Source organism: Hyperolius riggenbachi, chromosome 3, assembly GCF_040937935.1.
Source record: "Hyperolius riggenbachi isolate aHypRig1 chromosome 3, aHypRig1.pri, whole genome shotgun sequence".
Classification (NCBI taxonomy): domain Eukaryota; kingdom Metazoa; phylum Chordata; class Amphibia; order Anura; family Hyperoliidae; genus Hyperolius; species Hyperolius riggenbachi.
In genome coordinates, this window is record NC_090648.1 from 125,103,326 (window position 1) to 125,123,652 (window position 20,327).

A 20,327-nucleotide genomic window follows, 5' to 3' on the forward strand; every position below is an offset into this window, starting at 1 on the left:
TATGGCTTATATTGTGGTGAAACGACTCCCACAGTGTGATGTCATGACCATGGTCCCAGAAAAATATGAACCACTTGAGGACCATGGGCTTAAACCCCCCTAAAGACCAGGCTATTTTTTACAAAATGGGCCACTGCAGCTTTAAGGCATCGCTGCAGGGCCGCACAACTCAGCACACAAGTGATTCCCCCCTCTTTTCTCCCCACAAACAGAGCTCTCTGTTGGTGGGGTCTGATTGCTCCCCCAATGTTTATTTTTTTTATACAAATATTTAATACATTTTCCTGTATAATTCTTTTTTTTATTCCCCCCTCCCTCCCCCCGCCAGCCAATTAATGTGATCGGCTGTCATAGGCTTCAGCCTATGACAGCCGATCACTGTCATGTCTCCCAGGGGGACGGCCGTGTCACACGGCTATCCCCAGTACAGCTCTGCTATAGATGCAGCGCTGTACAGTTATAAGAGACGTTTAACAGTCTCCTAGTGTTGATTGCTGCAGGTGGACTGATGGTGGAGCGGAGCTCCGTCATTCATGTGAAAGATGCGCACGCGATCTCCTGCAAATCCCAGGACTTGACACCAATTGGCGTTAGGCGATCCTGGGGCTGCCGCCTTGGTCACGTCCATTGGCGTTAGGCGGTCCCAGAAGATTAAGATGAAATGGGGCCCTAGGCAAGTTAGTGTTAGCCCACCGCTGATGGTCACCTGGCTTTTTTTAGTACAATTTGGCACCCAACCACCTAGCACCCACCAGGCCCCTAGACTCTCTCCAGGACCTACGCAACTGCTTAGAATTGCCTTATGAATGATCTGACTCTGCATGGTCTTGACAGTTTGCTGTCTGTGAACCTCATTGCATTGTGGGAAATAAATTGTTTTTTTCCAACTGCCAAGCAACCAATATCTCCCTCTATGAATAGAACTCTCAGCAACGAACATTCCGTAAAGATTAACTGGCAGAACTAAAGATGTCACCACCAGTGATAACTATCAGAATGTAAATCAGGGAGAGGAAAGATTTTACAGTAGGCAAACACTGACTAAATAACTTATAAGTGAAAATTGTAAAAAATAAGCAATATTATTATGTCATGTTCAATACAGTTGCTCTTTAAGCAATCCTGATATCAATAATATTATTGCACTGATCTCTATCCACCCCCACCCCCGTTTAAAAGTAACAGGAGATTTTAAGTTTTTTTGAGAAGCTGTGTCCACTACAAACATTCATTCATACGCCTGGAAAAGTGAAACAAGCGCGGATGTGCAGGAGTTAGAGGTTTGTAATGCACACAAGCACTTTTGCAGTCATCACTTTCCTGCACTGTCTGTGTGTATTAGTTGTGCATGCAGTGTGTGCCATGATCCCCGGGTATAGCAGCGTGCACAGGCAGCCAGTGATTGATAGATGACTGCAGGACCAGTGACGGGCTCGGAGTGGCACAGCAGCCGCTGCCTCCTCGATGGGGGTCCTCTGAAGTAGTGTTGTCCGGATCATGAACGATTCGGATCTTTGATCCGAATCTATTTTATGAGTCGATCATCCGAATCATAAAAATGAACGATTCGGATCGGAAAAGGGGCGGGGCCAGGAGCGGCACGCCCCCTCTCAGCGGGCAGCGGGGTCCTGGAAGCAGGGATCGCTCTGTTGGATGGGAGCCAGCCTTGCAGGGAGACAGGTAGATGAGAGAGAGGGGACATGGGTGCCACTGCCAGATATGTGTAGAGCACACATACTGGCTGCAATGTGCTGCTCATTACAGGCTGCCTGTTCCGTAGTGCTGCACAGTGAACACATGGGAAGCTTTTGGCTCAGCATAGCTCAGTAACTTTGCAGACAGTGTGATTGAAAGGCAATATAATCCTCCTGCACTCAGCACTAAACAGCTGCACTTATCTTTGGGGAATGCTCTTTCACTGTGAGATGTTTCCATTCAGAGTATACAGATGACCATATAGGTGAAATACATGTAAAGCATATGATTGCAGCATGTGGGTATTGTGTGCAAACATTTCTGCTCTCTACTTGTCCCTTCTCTGTCCACTCCCTGCCCTCTGTCCATCTTCTCCCCTTCTCCGTGTGTCCACCCCCCTCTCCTTCTCCTGCCCACAGACCTGTCCTGCTGTTCATTTCACCCCCGAATGCTTCGGTAGTAAAATGATCCGAGATTCGGATCAAAGATCCGGATCTCTTCAATGATCCGATTCGAATCATCCGGATCATTGAAAAGATCCGAACTTCCCATCTCTACTCTGAAGACGCCCTGACCTCTAGTGCATCGCCTTCCATCAGGACAATAGACGTATTTATAACGCCAGGGAAATCTGCCTGCAGGATGGCCCATCCCCCAGCCCTGACGTCAGGAGGAATAGGGCGGGGACAAGGGGGAAAAACTGGCACGAAAAAGATGTGAGGAGTAGAGGAGGAGACACAGTGTATCCAGAGATCGGGACTGATGCGCGGAGACTTCATCCAGTGCAGGAGTACAGTGACCGCTTCCCCCCTACCGGAGCCCCCCCAGCCCTGTGTCTGTACAGAGATATCGGCTATCTACAGATCTGATCGTCTGTCTGTGTGCAGATCTGACCCTTGTGTGATCTGTGGATGTGATCGCTTCTCCTTGGATCTGCTGTGTGTATTGGATCACTTTGCATTACTTGCTGTGGGGAGTCGCTGCTGGGACTGATCACTTGGTGCATCCAGCGGAGATCGGGAGCAGCAGCAGTAGTGCAGGAGTTGCCCCGGCTGGGTACTGCTGGACCTGGGATTCCACCTGGGCACAAGAGCTTCCCACACCGACCCGGGGAGCAGGTGAGGCTGGGGGCAAATATTGTTATTACTGTATTATACTGTATGTATAATAGTGGCTGGGCTGTATGTTTATTACTGCTGGTCTGCATGTATAGTGGCTGGTCTGGATGTATAATAGTGGCTGGACTATATGTATATTACTGCTGGTCTGGATGTATATAGTGGCTGGGCTGTATGTATAGTGGCTGGTCTGGATGTATATAGTGGTTGGGGGCAGGGAATGGGATTTCTTGCTGACTCGCTGAAGTCTGGACAGTATAAGGAGGAGGAGGAGGAGGGGAGAGGTTTGTGTATAGTGTAAGGGGGGAGGGGAGATGAGTGTGTGGAGGGGGGATTTGCACGTGTGTGTGTGTGTGTGGAGGGGGGATGTGTGGGATGACTGCTGATAGTTTACATTCTCTATAGATTATTATTATTATTACCAATGATTTATAAAGTGCTGCAGAAAGTAAGAAACAAATATGGGGTACATAATAATACAGACAGTGGTGTACACCAATTATACAAAATACAGAATTGGTTCAAAAATAAACAATTGTTACAAAAATACAGAATAGGTAATTTAAAGTGACAAAAGTAACATGATAAATAAATAGTAAAACAAATTGCAGGACACAAAATATATAACAAATTCATTGAGAGAGCCCTGCCCTTGCCAGCTTACAATCTAATTAGAGAGGAGCGCCATGTGTAGCGCTGCTGCTGCAATCCTGGGAAGTACAGGATTGCCTCCAGCTCAGGTTTTCCAACAAGCCAAAACCTGAGCTGCTGACACTTAATCCCTTGCCTGCCTTCATATCACTGTTCTTGCAGGGAGGTGCATTGTTATAGGGAAGAGCTTGGCCTGGGAGAGATGGCCTGCAGCCTGTACACACAGTATTATATTTCATCACATAAATCCCATATGTAATGATCAGCTGTGGCCTTTGCAGACAGCCCTGCACAATGCATTGCTGGCCCTGTGACCTGTATACATCATATGTAAGCTGTTTATGGGCACTAGGCAAGTTTTTCTGGCCTCTCGCTTCCATTCAACTTGTGGCAGGGCTGCTATAATCAGATTTCTTTGACACATCATGTTAGTAATTTTCCAGATGGGCTGCTTTGGAGAATTACCCCTCCAATTACTATGGCCTGCCCCTGCTCTGGCATCTGTTACAGGTCAATAAAATTGGTCCACGTAACTCCCCTCCCTTCTGATCATCATTACCTCATGCTTTTAAGTAGGGCTTCACCAGTAGTGACAGAGGAAAGGGCAGGCCCGGGGCTACTCCGCCAAGCGATTTCACATGACCGCCTTCTGTTTCTTGACAGCATCATTTAAATAATTTGGGTTAATTCCTCTTCTGCAGTCTGTATCTACAGATGCTTGGAGCTGCACTTTGCTACTTTTTTTTATTTTCCACAGTTCCTGCTAAGCTTCTATGTCCCTCTGTTTATATTCACGCTGTGGATGTATAGCAGAGATCCTGCTAGAATGAATCTTGATTTTCCACAGGCCAGTGGGTGTGCAGCTCTCTACTTGCTAGATTTGCCAGACGTGCTGGTTTGTATTAATATCTGGCTGTTTTATAGTGCAGTTGTCAGACAGTTGCAGTGCTATGATTGAACTGCTGTTTGAGGGCAGGGAAGACTGTAGCTGTAACCTTTATACTATACAGCTTATATACTTTAATTCATGTGTATTTTAATGCATGTGAGTTTTAAATGAAGTACAGTAAAGCCTGGTACATGGGGGGGATCTGTGCTCCACCTTCCTGGCAGTGATCATTATAATCGATTTTCCGACTGTTAATTGATTAGATGGGAATTTCAAATCCACTTACACACATGTATGATAGCTCCTCTGTCCAATCTTTTGTTTCCAAGCAAGTTCCGGTACCTTTCCATATTGTAGAATGACTGGTCACACGTGCACACAGCACCACCTATGTGCGATAAATTGATGCTTAATGACCCGTATGATCACAGGGTAATCGATTAAATGTTGTAGGTTGTCTGCAGAAATATTCAGTTCCAGTTCAAGTGTGTACTGGGCCTATTTCACATCCACTATTCATAGTTTAGTGTGGAGCTGGCATTATGAAATATTTATCATTGTTTTCCTTAGGCCATCACTGACTTCATTTTTAGTCTTAGTCATTCAAATCTTTCAATGGAAAAAGATAGCCCTTCATAATTCTTGCAACTGAAGTGTCAATGAACATTTAATTTGCTGGGAACGATTGGCAATCTTGACCCTATTTTGTGACAATTCTCTTTTCCAGTTGATACAGTTATAATTATACTTTTTATTTATTTTTTCCCAAGAAAAAAACCCTGTCAATTTTTGAGAAAATCAATTTTGATTAAAAAAAAAAAAAAAATAATAAGGTTTTAAGACCAGTAAAATAAAATTTTGCTGAAGGCACAGGGGAACAGAGGTGACACCGAGGAGGACACTAGACGCACAGGGGGGCATAGAAGAGGTGCAGGCAGGGCAGAGGCGAGAGAGGCTCCAGCCTCAGGGTGCCGTGCAGGAGGGGCGCACAACTCACTCAGCTATCATTCGCCTATTTTGTTTGAAGCAGAGAGAAATAAGAAAAGGGGATACATGGCAGTGGCTGCAAGCCAGATAACTAGAGATTAAGGTGTTGGGGGCACTGGGGCACCTCTTAGTGTAATAGCAATCAGTGTGTGACGGCTGGCGTAGGAGGGAGGTAGAGGTGCACTTTGATGTCTCAGCCTTGGGTGCTGGAGGACCTTGTCCCGGCTCTGGGTGCAGGGGACAAAGATGGCACATTGGTTTGTGTTAAGAATGAACCTACAGTCCTTATCTCGTTTTTACCTGTACATGGCATGGCTGAAATCTGTGGCAGGATCTTCAGTCTCTTTGCCACATCTTACTAGAAGCCATTCATAGAAGCAGCATGGATCCTTCACCACACCAACGCAGGCAACACTCCCATATATTGATCTGCGGCAGCAGGCTGCTGTGGAGAAAGCATGCTTTTATGCTGTGGAAGAATGTACAGATCTTGCTGTCTCATGAATTTATATTATTTTATCTTCATTTAAATTTGAAACCTAATAGTGAATGGAAGTGAGATGGAGGCATGAATGTACTTGTTTGTTTTTGGTTTTTATTTGTACATTTATTTTTGAACTGGGGATTAGTTAGTCAGAATATGGTAAAATCATGAATGTCAATCTTGCGTCTGACAGTTGATCTGATGTCCCCAAATTAGGTTTAGCGTCTGGTGCAGAGTCGTCGGGTATTGATTGGCCCCATGCTGCTTCCTGTAGAGTGGGCTTGGTGTTTGGTGTACGTTACTAATGTGCATCTGGTGAATCACAAGAGTAGGACTAATCAATGACCGACCTGCGTGTCCATTTGCAGTAGTAGCACTGGATACTTCCGGAGCGGAGCTGCTTGTCAGACTTCTCCATTCTAGAGTGACTGTGTGCCTTCTATTCTCAGCACCTCGTTTTAATTGCCTCTTGTACAAGATCCCGATGCTGTCTGCAGCCACAATAGATTGCGATGTGCAAAGCTAGACTGAGAGAGGAGCTGTTACCCAGAGACACTTGCCAGGGGTTACCTCTGTGCACAGTGGCTCCATTCATTTATATTTATTTGTGTTCTGATTTTCAGAGGCTTGTTTTTTTTCATTTGAATCCTTTAACTATGTACATGCATGATTGAAGCTGAATACTCACCTAGCGATGCAGGAGGCTGGATCACAGCGACATCCCCGACGATGAGCGTTTCCCGATCCATCTTCTTGCCAGCGGGTACACGCAATGCCACACGTCAGGCATGAACGAGAGTTGAAGTGATCCTGGTACTTTGCACAGGTGTCTTTGGGGATCTTAATGATCTGATCTGCTGTGACGGTCGTTGTTGCCAAACGTTCGCAGAATCGCACAATTGTTGGGAAAAAAAACACGAACTGGGTACGGCCTTGAGTAGTGGATGGAAGTCTGTAGGTGTGCCAAACCTCCTGTGACTTGCTCAGAGGATCATGGGACTGACCTGGGTGTTTTTGCTGGCTGATAGCTGCTGTATCCCCTTTGTTAAGCCTGGTACTCGCTTTTAATTATGATTGTCCAGTTTACCACTTCCATGTACTATGAAAACTTACCTACACAGTCTGTATATATTACTCAATCTGTTGGCCCTCATGTTACATGGAGGTAGTAAAATTGGCCAGTGATTGGCCAATAAAAATTGAATGTGTGTATGCACCTTAATTAATGTGTGGGGGTCATATGCCCTTGTTCTGCCTATTCACGGGGAAAACCTCAGTCACTAATGCTGCCAAAGAGATCAGCAGGTCTGCCAGACAACTGGTATTGTTTAAAAGGAAATAAATATGGCAGCCTCCGTATCACGTTCAACTTAGAAGGACCCTTCTAGACATTTGGGGGGTTGTTATAACTGATTCATTATAGGCCTGTAAAAAGCATGCAGGCTGTGGAATTCCAAAGTCTGGCCCTCCTGATGTGCTTATGGCTCAGCAGATCAGAACTACAGCCAGAGGATCAGCCTGACAGCCAGGAAATTAGCATGCCTCAGCAAAGTTTATCTTAAAGATTATCACTTAAAAATATTTGCCACTACAAATAATGGCTATCTGCATGAAACTTAATTCATAGCGCTAAGCTTCACATATCCCACACATCAAGGGGTTTTTCTTGCTTTAAAGGAATTTATTTCCTATAGGCAGAACTGGAGCTTTGCTGGGGGCTAATCAGATTCAGATGTTATTGACTGATTTGTCAATCAGATGGACAGGTATTGATCTTTGATTTCTGATATTGGCCCTGTGTCATGCTAGGTACACACCATACAATTTTCTGGCAGATTAACCGGCCAGATCGATTATTTCCAACATGTCCTGAATTTTGATTTATTATTATTATTATTATTTTTGTTGTTGTTCAGTTCTATGAAAATTGATTGGAATTCAGATTGGACATGTTGGAAATAATCGATCTGGCAGGTAAATCTGCCAGTAAATTGTATGGTGTGTACATAATGGTCTCTGTTCCCACTAGGGCGGAATCCCTTGCAGTAAGTAGACCGCACTTCAGTGTAGTCCGCAATTATCCCGGGCAGGCACATGCGTTCCCCTATGCAGCCTATGTGGGAGCGCATCCGCCCCAGGCGCCAGCCGCATCACTGCTGACCAGAAGGGCGGACATTGTACTTTCAGCTCCCGCTGGCCACACGTGAAGCAAGTGCAGGGCCTGAAGGTCCACATGAGCTATGTAGGACAAGAGATGCTGCCTTTTTAAATTTCATATAACAACTGCTGGGTTTGAGTTCTGAAACTGCAAGTGTCAGGTTAGCATTGCCCATCTAGCTGTGGCTAAATGGACTTTATTGCAGGGTTGCCAACTCATCCATTTAAGTACTGACACATCTAAGTTTTTATACAGGTTCTGGGGCTTCTCACACATAATCAGTGTCTAAACTGCATCTAACTAGGCACAAGACATGTATAATTCATAATCCTCCTTATTTAAAGGGATGAGTTGGCAACACTGTTTATTGTCACACACAGGCAACCAGTGCTCGTCTGACGTGGTGCCACCAGGCACTGTGTGGGCTGCACATATCGGCCAGGGGAGCTTGTCTGCCTGTCATCAGATTAGGAGCCTGATCTACACCAAGCAGAAACATTCCAATTTGAAATGCTGTGGGTCAGTAAGACAACAAACCTGGCTGGCGTTGTGTAGACGCAGTGTTCCCCAACCCTGTCCTCAAGGTCCATCAACAGTGCATGTTTTGTATAAATCCACAGAGGTAGTCAATCAGCTCTGCTGAGACACTAAGTAGCTCACCTGTGCGTGTTTGTGGTTTTCTGCAAAACATGTACTGTTGGTGGGCCTTGAGGACAGGGTTGGGGAACTATGGTGTAGAGGATATGGGGAGCTGTGATTGGCTTTACTGTTGTGGATATGGATTTGTGCATGTTCTGCCGTTATAGCAGGCCTCCCTCACTGGATCCCCTCTCGTACCTGGTGTGGTGGAGACTGACTGGGAACCCAGAAGTTGGGATATTTGTATTTCCCACTTTGAATAAATTGAGCATTTAGTACAATAAAACCTTGGATTGAGAGTAACTTGGCTTAAGAGCGCTTTGCAATACAAGCAAACATTTTTGTGAAATTTTGCTTTGATATACAAGCAACGTCTTGATTTAAAAGCAAAAAAAGTATACATGCGTCACATCATCGCAACTGAGCCGATAGTTTTTTTTTTTTCTCCTTTTGGCACCGCTGCAGGATTGTACTTAATCTCAGTGTAGAGACTGTGCAAAGTCACATTTCCATTTAATCCTCAAAAGTAACTGTCATTGGATAAGTTCCTAGTTAAAGACACACACACACACACACACACACACACACACACACACACACACACACACACACACACACACACACACACACACACACACACACACACGTTGGGGCGAGCCAACAGATGGCAGCGATTCTGTTAGTTATAATGAAAGTCTTGTTTACATTTTTTTTATTTTATACTATTTTACCATAACTGTTTTTGGATTGTGGAACAAATCAGCTGGGTTTCCATTAATTCTTATGGGGAAATTCACTTTGATATAAGAGTGCTGTTGGATTACAAGCATGTTTCCGCAACAATTATGCTCGCAAACCAAGGTGGCACCGTACTTTTGCCTAATCTTGGGTCTGCTGCATCTCTATGGTTTGCTTCAAGGGACTCCGAGGACTGCCCGAATTTAAAAGAATACACTTACCTGGGGCTTCTTCCAGCTCACCGTGGGCAGTGAGGTCCCGCAGGATCCTCCTGGCTTGTCTCCTTCAGCCTCCGCCGGCCCCCTGTTATCGGCGACACCCGGGCCTGGTGTCGGCCGGCTCTTCCTGGTTAATGACACAATGCGTCATCACGGCAGCCGGCGTGACAGGTCTGCACATGCGCGGAAAACCCACGCATGCGCAGACCTATCACGCCGGCCGCCGTGATGATGCATTGCGTCATTAACCAGGAAGAGCCGGCTGACACCAGGCCCGGGTAACGCCGGTAACAGGGGCCGGCGGAGGCTGAAGGAGACGCGGGACCTCGCTGCCTACGGTGAGCTGGAAGAAGCCCCAGGAAAGTGTATTCTTTTAAATTCGGGCAGTCCTCGGAGTCCCTTTTAAAGAAGATCTCCAGGATTAGTCAAAGTGACTCTATAATTAGGACAAAGTTGTTAATCAGCACAGCTACATACAGAGCCATGACTGTACTTGGTCAGTGGCATCCATGTTCTGATCTTTCATCCATTAGTTTAGTGGCGTATTCCCTGGACCTGCTGGAGCATGATCTGATTGTTGTGGCTGCTTCTGCCCATAGTGTGACATCTCTCGCCAACCATCTTCTATTTGATGTGAGGACAGAGTGTCTTCATATTGAGAGTGGGTCAAGCTCTGACTGTGCTGACAGCCTCCTTTGCATGGACCTTGATACTGGGCAATACTCCACTACGCTAATGGAGATCAGCAAACAACCAGTAATGACTGTAAGTGTAATCATAGTGTTATATCTTTTTTTTGTTGTTTTAGCATTGATGAGTACTTTTCTTTTTTTTTTTTTCTTTTTTTTTTCCCCCAGACATACCTCACTTAGTAATACTGTATCATTGGAGCTGTTGGTCAAGCAATCAGTTTCTCAAGCCATACCGTGACTCATTAGACAGCATGGCCCATATGCAATTCACTTTTTCACCTGATTTTTCTCCCAGGTGTTAATTTTAGGCTGGTTTCACAGTGGGACGTTAAAGTCCCACGTTACAGCAGCCAGTAACGCAGCCTAACTCACAGCACTGTAAAATCAATTGTGCTGTTCACAGTGCCCACGTTGCGTTACATTGTAACGCTGCACGTTCTGGGAAAGTGCAGCATGCTGTACCTTATACTGGGCTAAGCAGCGTTAGACTGTTTGCACATGCTCAGTAATGTTTGAGGAGGAGGTCTCCCCTCCTCCTTGCGGCCAACCACATGGCTAATTAATATTCACTGCACTGCAGAGACTCGTGGTGGGACTGTAGTGCCGTCCGGATCATGAACGAACCGTTCATTTGATCCGGATCTTTTTTGTGAGTCGGATCATCACAATGAAAGATTTGTTTCACAGTGGATGTCTGTCTGGAAGAAACAGGAACATACAGAATGTACAGTGCAGGGAAAGTCCTGTCCTGCTAGTCATTTCACCCAGTCTGCTTCCCTAGTAAAATGATTCGGTTCAAAGATCCGGATCTTTTCAATGATCCGATTCGAATGATCCGAATCCTTAACAAGATCCGGATTTCCTATCACTAATCTGCTGCTTTGAGAGCCGCATAACGTAGCTCAATCTGACGTCCAACTTCAACACCACCATACGTTGTGTTAGGGGCACGTTATGCGACCATAACGTCCCCTAAAACGCAACGTCTTGGTGGGAAAGTAGCCTAAAACGTGTCAATAAAATGCCTTTCAAGCCACCAGAAAGCAAGAAAATACTCAAAATAATGTTGATAGTTCTTTTTCACCTACTTTTTGGTACTTTTTTTTTTTTTTTTTTAGTTGAAGCTGGCTGTAGAGGGTGTAAGGGCCCATTCACACTTAAAAGCGCAAAGTGTTTTGCGGGAGTGACTTTTTTTTTCCCGCGATTTAACGCAGAAAAATCACTGCAGCGATTTTTCTGCGATTACGTTTAGCGCTTCTATAGCACTGAAACGCGATCGTCAAGAAATCACCTGAAAATGGTGCATGCTACACATTTGCGTTAATCACCAGCAATTAATGCAAATTGCCCAAGTGAGAACAGGCCCATAGGGTATACAATACAATAACATTTTGTAAAGCGCTTTTCTCCCATAGGACTCAAAGCGCATAGTTGTGTCTCAGATCAATACAGGGTTGCAGGCTGGGTTGTGTTACAGAGGAGATAGTCAGATGTTTATGAATGCCAGACTGAAGAGGTGGGTTTTCAGTTTAGACTTAAGTACTTCCAGGGATGGAGCTGTCCTGATTGGGTGTGGCAGGGAGTTCCAAAGTGTAGGGGCAGCATGACAAAAGGCCCTGTCTCCAAAGGTTTTGAGGTGGACTCTGGGGGTGACCAAGGTGTTAAGTCCTTTTGATCTAAGATTGTGGGGCGTGTGATGCAGTTGCAACAAGTCCTTCAGGTATCCAGGGCCCAGATTTTGCAAGGATTTGAATGTCAGTAAGCCAATCTTACAAATCAAACAAAATTCTCCATTTAATCGGTAGCCAGTGGAGTGAGCACAGGGATGGTGTTATGTGGTAATGGCGGGGTTGGCTCGTTAACAGCCTAGTGGCGGCATTCTGTACTAATTGCAGGCGGCGTAGGTCTTTCTTATGAAGGCCTGTGTAGAGGACATTGCAGTAGTCCAACCTTGATGTGATGAAGGCATGAACTAGGGTTGGAAGATCCTCTGAAGGAATTAGGTGTTTAATCCTTGCAATATTCCTTAGGTAAAAAGTGCTAGCGCTTGAGCGTTTTGCCGAAATCGCCGGCTAGTGTGAATGGGCCCTAAAGCTATATACACACCTTCAAATTTGAGTGGCCAGTCACTGACCAATTTTATCAACTCCATGAAGCATGTGGGTCAACAGATTTTTGAATGCTATGAGCAGATTGTGTAGGTCAACGCTCCTATTACATAGAAGTGGTTAAATTGGTCAGTGATTGGCCCAATTAAAAATGTAAGGTGTGTACCAGGCTTTACACCTTTTGAAGGAGAAAGGGTTTTAAGGGTATAAATTACAAATCTTCTTCCAGTCCATAACTGAATCCAGTGAGCCACTGTGCAGCTTCTGAAGCCCTCTCTGTCTCCTTTTGATCTGGTAAAACAGGTCAGGGACTGAACAGTCATATGTTTTTAGTAAAGAGTTGATTAGTATATTTTTACCGCCCAAATAACCTCCGATTTTTAATAAGGCAAACTAGCAGTGATGTAATGAGCGTAAAAGTCAAGCGCTGGACAAAATACTGTCTCAAGGATGAGTGAGATTAGTTGTGCGAAAAGTGAATCTGTTCCGTCTTGTACAGGAAAACGGGCTGCGGCAGAGAGGGTTAACTTGCCTGTATCGTTGCCTCTCGCCCCTATGCTGCTCTCCATTCCGCCTTCACAGCCGGAAGTTCTGCAGTGAAGGAAAGTGTCAAGAAGATGGAGAGCAGTGTAGCGGCAAGAGGCCGCGCCGCTGCCCGTATTCCTGTACACGTTGGAACAGTCTCACTTCTTGCTCATCCCTATTCATGAATGAAATGATAGCTGTGGTACAATGCTTTCTGCCTTTGGAAGATTCAGCTGTTGAGTAGGTCAGTCAGGAGTGACCATGTGACTCTCAAAGTTGAAAAAAGAAGATTGAAGGGCCAGACTACATTTCCCACCAGTATTAAAAAAATGTGGGGAGGAGCATGGAAATGGTTTATACATTTTTGTTTCTGTAGCTTCTTTCTTTATCTAGATAGTTCACAGCCCCTCACCCCATCCCTATTGAGTTTAATGCGCAAGAGGTGGGCTGGAGCTTCTATCTGTCACCATGCTGGTACAACCTGCTGCAGACTTGTAGTTCACAGGAAGGTGGATTGCAAGACCTCACTTTTGGAACAGGAAGTGGGATTGCAAGACCTCACTTTTGGAACAGGAAGTGGGATTGCAAGACCTCACTTTTGGAACAGGAACCTATCAAAGTACCAGAGGACTTGTAGTGCACAGCTGCCTGCAAAGACAGAAGTAAAATAGATTTTTTCCCATTTGCAAATGTAGTGCTACAAGTAATGCTTATATGTTGCACTGAATGGTGTGTGCTTCCAGGCTTTAATCACTTTCAATTTTAGGTTTAGTTGAGCTTTGAAACAACAATTGTGTGTTTTATTTATTTATTTTTCAACCACGGTAATTATTGATTTATGTAGTTAGCACAGCTCTTGCAGAACTGGTTTGCATGCCGGGAACAGCTAACTGTTCATCATCCGTTCTGATTTACTCGCTGAACCAGAACCCTGCATAAAAAAACATTGTCACAAAAAGTGTGTCTCGTGTGTGGACAGAGTAGGACTCCACTGATTAGGTCTGTTGTCACAAGAAGTGTGTGTGTGTGTGTGTGTGTGTGTGTGTGTGTGTGTGTGTGTGTACAGAGCAGGACTCCATTGATTAGGTCTGTGAATGAGCTTGTCTAACGCCTCTGTGCTCTACTAAGGATATGAAGCTAGGATGATTATTATGTTTTTAGTATATCCCAGGGACTTCTAAAATGAAGGTTTTCATAACGCTAGCCTCAGTCTAGCAGAATATTGCACCCGTTGTAATGCAGCAATGTCTACATTTGGAAACAATGTGGTAAATGGGAGCATTTTGGTTTCCATGTGCTATTCAATGCTTTCCGTAAAGCAGTTCTGAGAACAAAGAGGATTGGTGGAGTGCAGTAACCCATGGCAGCCTCCGGATTACTGCAGCCGGCTCAGCTAACTGTATATTTTATGGCTTTGAGTTGCATTTTTAATACAGGAAGCTAGTTACTTATCCCATAGCCTGTGGCTGCACAGATATTAGCTGGCGTGCCTCTGGTGTGGTGATAAACCTGCAGGACACAGTTCAGATGCTGGAGTTGGCTTCTGTCACCTGCTGCTCATCTTCACCTCTCGCATCCACAAGGCTGACGTCACTCTTGCAGCCCTAATGCTAGATTCCTCACTGCTGTGAGATGTACTCTTATTGAGGATGTGGGCTTGATCTCTTCTCTGCTGGGAGGGGGGGCATCTTTGTGGCTTTCCTAACAGTAAAATCTCCACCTTGCTTCCTGCTGAGCTGAATGTGAGTCAGTCCAGGTTGGTGGGCAGCTTGCATACTGGCTTTGTCTGAGGAGATCTCTGCTTTGTTCAGAGACAATGATGGGGCAGAAGGCTAGTGTTGCACACGGCTATGGTTGTATTGTGTCAAACCACTCAGCCAGTACTTATAATACATATAAGCTCCTGTCCAGCTAAAGTGTTTAATCCTTTGGCCTCCACACCCTCCAAATGGACTATAGCTAGCTATACACAGGTCACTTATGGCCTGAAATGTGGTAGCTGGATAGTGTAAGCGAGAGGGATATGGAGGCTGCCATATTTATTTCCCTACCAGTTGCCTGGCTATCCGGCTGATGCTCTGTCTCTAGTAATTTTAGCCAAATGGACAGCCTATGTAAATCAACGGGCTCATTCACATCGAATTCAGCTTCTGCATGCAGTGCGATTTTTCATTTTAAAATCATAATCTACTTTGTCAAACCACGGACATTGTAATGGAGATGAATGCGCGTCTTGTATGGCAAACATGCGAAAATGTGTGGACTTTCTGCGCATACAAGTGTGACAAACACCCCCCCTTCTTCATCCTTATCTGAGATAGAATAATAAATATGTTAAAATAACAGTATTAGGGTGCAGGGTGAAGCTGAAATTGCAAAATATGGTCTATAACAATAAAATCGTAAATATATTTACAGTCATGAGGATAGTAAAACATTGGTAAATATTACCAGTACTGTACTACAACTAAACCCTACTCTCACACAGAACCCTAACTCTACTCATGTAGAATATTTTTCATAACATTCATTCTGAAAACGAAAAATTTTGGTTAGACGAGCCCGGCGCCTGCTATTTATCAGGCTCCCAAATTTCGGCTTTTGGTGCTTAATAGCCGATATCTGCATTAGCGCCTATGGAGCGCACAAATAGTTCATTAGCCGCAGGCTCCCAAATTTCCTGATTCCAGTCACATGACCCATAGCTGTTTCATGGCAAATGTAAGGTCTCTACAAGGATCTTTGTAAAGTGAATGTTTTTGATAGTCTGTTAGGAGGGTGAGTAAAATTATTTATTTAAAATAAACACATGACATAGCTGCAAATGAATATTCCATACTAGCTTCTCTTAGAAGCTCACCATTTTTTCTTACAGTGATTCCTTCCAGTTCTGACAATATTTTGTCAGAACTGAAATATACCAGTTTCTGTCAGTTCTATATCAGCAGCTGTCAGTTACAACTGAATATGCAAGGTAATGTCCATGTTTCCCTGTGGCTCAAGTGGGTGATATTACAGTTTTAACAGTGTGCTGACCAGGAAGCGGTTATGGGGTAATGGCCAGTTTTAAAATTGAGGACGGAGAATTCCATTGATCACAGTGGACAAATGGAACACAGGAGAGGAGAAAGAGATTGAGGAGTAGACTACACAGGTTCTCTTTAAGCATATAATCAGTTCGGGCCCTTTTCCACTAGCGCGTTTGCGCTGGCTGAATCGGAAAGTGGCAAACCGTTAGCGATTTTACAATCGCTACGGTTTGCTTTTTAACATAGGAATCGTGGTAGGTCATTTTCACTACCGCAATTCGTTTTTTACAGGAACGCGAACGCACGGCGGAAAGATTATTGCCGCGATTTTGCTATGCAGTGCATAGCATAGCAAAATCGCGGCCGCAAACGTCGGGAAATCGCCGGTCATTTTTTAGCGATTCAGCAATCGCTAGCGTTCAGCGTGAACGCTAGCGACTGCTAGTGGAAAAGGGCCCTTCAGGTTCTCTTTAAGCATATAATCATCATCTTGGCATTTTCCTCATAGAAGGCTATAACCGAAGATCCTGATCAATAATTTGAATGTTCTGTAAAGAGATTTTCACAAGTGTGTGTTTTTATGCAGCCTACCTGTTCCAAACCATGTCTGCACTGAAGCCTGCAGTCTCAGCTCCCTGCCCTGTTCTACACACTGCCCTGATAATCCCAGCACTACACTGGGCCCAAGGGCCCATTCACACTAGGGCAATTAGCGGGTAATTCCCGCTAATCACGAAGCGCTAGCACAATTGTAACTATATGGCAGTGATCTCACTGCCGCGATTGCCGCCAATTGCGGGTGTTTCACGATTAGAGGCAATCGCAAAACGTGTTGCCTGCAGCGTTTTCCCACGATTCTGGAGCCATCGCTATACAGTGCTTAAAGCGCTGACAGTCATGAATCGCGAGAGTGTACATTGATTTTACCATGCTAATTGCGGTAAAATCGCCCATGCAAAGCTATAGTCCTAAGCGCTGCCATTTTGCGCTTTTAAGTGAGAACGGGCCCTTAAAGCTGTCACCTAAGCCAGATCAGCTGGTTGTGTGTAGGCTAACCTGGTTTCTGTCTGTCCCTCTCTCTGGGTTTATAATAAACTTTTGAATAGGGATTGTAAACCGTCAAACAACCAATAGGGGGGCACTGGAGCATAGGAGAGGAATCTGGACACTCCCAGATCTATGTTTAGCTGAGCTTTCCTGGGGTCACATGTTAACAATATTGAACCACAGAAAATGCTTTAAGGCTTGGCGTGTTGACTAATGACTGTGGTACATGTTTGCCCAGCAGACGGACAAATGCCTTGTTTACCTTTCGTGAAATCTATAAAGCATGTGACTGGACTTTTCACATGAATGATTTGTATGTAGAGAGAAGGTAGTTTATACCTGTACACAGAGACAATGACACCGCCTATGATTGGAGCAGACCATGGTACATGTACAGTCTGGTACCCAACAGCACACAGGGGGCTAAGTATGCATGTACTTTAGAGAGTTAGAATTATGTATGCTCATTCGGTCTCTGCAGAATGGAAATTTTTGCATTTCCGATCGGAAATCGACACTTCCAATGGAAAAGGGAAATTGGAATGCCACAGAAATCCGATTTATCACAACTCGGCAATTTTAGCCCAATCACAGAACTTTGAAGCTTTGGACCACTTAGAGAATGCAGAATTTACTCCAAAAACGGGATTACCCTGGTTATTTTAGACACATCATTTATCCCCCCCAAAAAAAAGACAAAATACTCTGTAAAAAAAAAAGGCAATCGTAAATTGGAAGAAATCGGAATTTCCACAGAATCGGAAATTGGCATTTCTGACAATCCCTAATTAGACTCAAGGCTTCCATAGTGCTTGGCGATAAGACTGGTTCTAATAAACACATACTCACCTAGAAGTATCGACAGATATTTTATTATCATCCGTTACTTTTGGCCAACCATGTGTAGTACAAACTGTCACTAATAACTCCCTCAGTAAACCGTTCTTGCTCTGCAGTGTGTAAGGGCTCCTGTGCAGATGACTGGCCAGACAATGGTACTGGTTGGCCTACTATCTATGGATTAAGCATTGGCATGTGATGGAGACCTGAGAACCCATGATTCTACTCAGAGGGCTCCCCTCCTCCTTTCCCTGTCACAGAGGAGTCTATAAGATGAATCACTCTTGCTTGCACGAAGACCCTTCCAACAGTCAGGTTTTTTTTTCAAATTGTTGGCCATGTAATAAAAATGGAGGATTTCAGCTGTGTAACATTTCTTTGTAATCTGTCTGATTCGTGTATATATCTATATTTTATACATCTGCAGATCTGTAGCTAAAATGCTTCTATAAGGCAGTTTTGTGTTTTTAGGTTGGTTTGCAAACCTCCTGGAGTCTAATGAGATTAGAGGGAACATCCTGTCCCTTCCTGAACCTAATTTCTAGTAATATGCTACAGGACTTGTCATCAGACATCATAATGGGATTCAGTGCTCTACTCGGGTATCTAATGGCTGTTAAGAGCGTCATGTTGCAGACTGGTCTTGTGACAGGACACTTTACCTCAGCTTGCCTCTAGCCTTCAGGTATAACAGGAAACCACACCCAAGGAGCTTATTTCTCTGAGGACATAAAGGCCGCTATTGTCCGTATGGGTTTGATGTATGGGATGTCCAACCAGTGTTTCTGTTGTAATTGGTGATATTGTTTTAATTGCAGTAATAGACTTCTTCAGAGATGCCTCCTTTCATGTCTCTTGTTTACCTTTCAGCCACTTGGCAAAGCCGACTCTCTTCCTCCTTCCAGCTCCATGTTTACTTCCATTCCTAATTTGACAAGAGTCTGAAATTGTGTATTAATTATGGGAGAGTCTGCTGCAAATAATAAACTCCATCAGTGGGTGATAACTGATGTGACGAGTGAAAGTCTCGCCCTCGGAGAAACTCCCTCTTCCTGTTTGGTTGTAGCATGTTTTGTAGACTTGGAACTGGGCCTAGAACATGGATACATAATGCAGTCCTTCACAAGCACAAAAAAAGCACACTGCTATTAAATGATTCCAACTGCTGTTTTCTCTCTCCTCCTTGTGTTATTTTTTTTCTCCACTCCTTCTCCTCCATCTTTTAAAATAAACCATCTTTTTGTTATGTTTTTCTTAACGTCTTGTTAACAGCTCTTCAAAGCTTGGTGTAATTACCGTATTTGGCTTGTTGAGCATTTGGGGCAAGCCACATTGACAAGAGTACAAAGGCCAGCCTCTCAGTCTGTTGTCAGTGCTGACTGCTCATAATCAAGCCCTTTATTTCTGGCCTGGAGTAGCAGGGAGTTTGCTGCAGAGCCTCTGTCATGGAGATTCTGAATTTAGTTTTATCCTGGGCTGAAGTACTTGGTGCTGTTTTTTTTATACTTTTGTGCGATGCGCAGTCACTGGAGCCTGTAGGTTTGCCATACAGGGTAAAACTCTGGGTGAGCTTTAGTTTGTATAAATTCAGTTCAATGTGCATTTTTAAAGTGTAAAAGTATTTGTTTTTTGCAATTAAGAAATGCAAAGTACTTGTTTGTGGTGGCCAGCTCCATACAGACCGTTTCAACCTCCTTGCACTCTCATCCACCTCAACCCATCCATCTTTCCTAGTAGGAATACAACTGGTATTGTTTTAAAGGAAATGAATATATCAGCCTCCATAGTCCTGTCAGTTAAAGGGATACTGTAGGGGGGTCGGGGGAAAATGAGTTGAACTTACCCGGGGCTTCTAACGGTCCCCCGCAGACATCCTGTGCCCGCGCAGCCACTCACCGATGCTCCGGCCCCGCCTCCGGTTCACTTCTGGAATTTCAGACTTTAAAGTCTGAAAACCACTGCGCCTGCATTGCCGTGTCCTCGATCCCGCTGATGTCATCAAGATCGCACAGCGCAGGCCCAGTATGGCCTGTGTCTGCGCAGTACACTCCTGGTGGCATCAGCGGGAGCGAGGACATGGGCGTGCAGGCGCAGTGGTTTTCTGACTTTAAAGTCAGAAATTCCAGAAGTGAACTGGAAGCGGGGCCGGAGCATCGGTGAGTGGCTGCGCCAACACAGGATGTCTGCGGGGGACCATTAGACGCCCCGGGTAAGTTCAGCTCATTTTCCCCCGACCCCCCCCTACAGTATCCCTTTAAGGTGCCCTATAAGAGGTCTGCAGGCTGGGGAATACCCCACAACATAGTACTACAGGTAAATAAAGACTTTAGCATCTGCTTGCTGTTTTAGGCTACTTTCACATTTGCGGTATGCTCCTCTATCGCAGTGGTTATTAGTCTCAATGAGGGATGACGCACTACCCATGGTGTGACACGATGTAGCGGAAGTGGTCACGACGACGCAGACTCTGCAGTGCGGCAGACATTTGCATTGGAGTCTATAACACCGC

General features: G+C 44.8%; 1 protein-coding gene across 1 annotated transcript in view; it reads left to right on the plus strand.

Annotated features, from left to right (window-relative positions):
- Positions 1-2,404: 2,404 nt before the first annotated feature.
- LOC137562997 (semaphorin-4C-like) overlaps positions 2,405-20,327 on the plus strand; it is a 56,026-nt gene continuing 38,103 nt past the window's right edge. The window contains exon 1 of the mRNA XM_068274895.1: positions 2,405-2,813. The gene's annotated coding sequence lies outside the window, so the exon portion shown is untranslated. The remainder of the gene's footprint in view (positions 2,814-20,327) is intronic.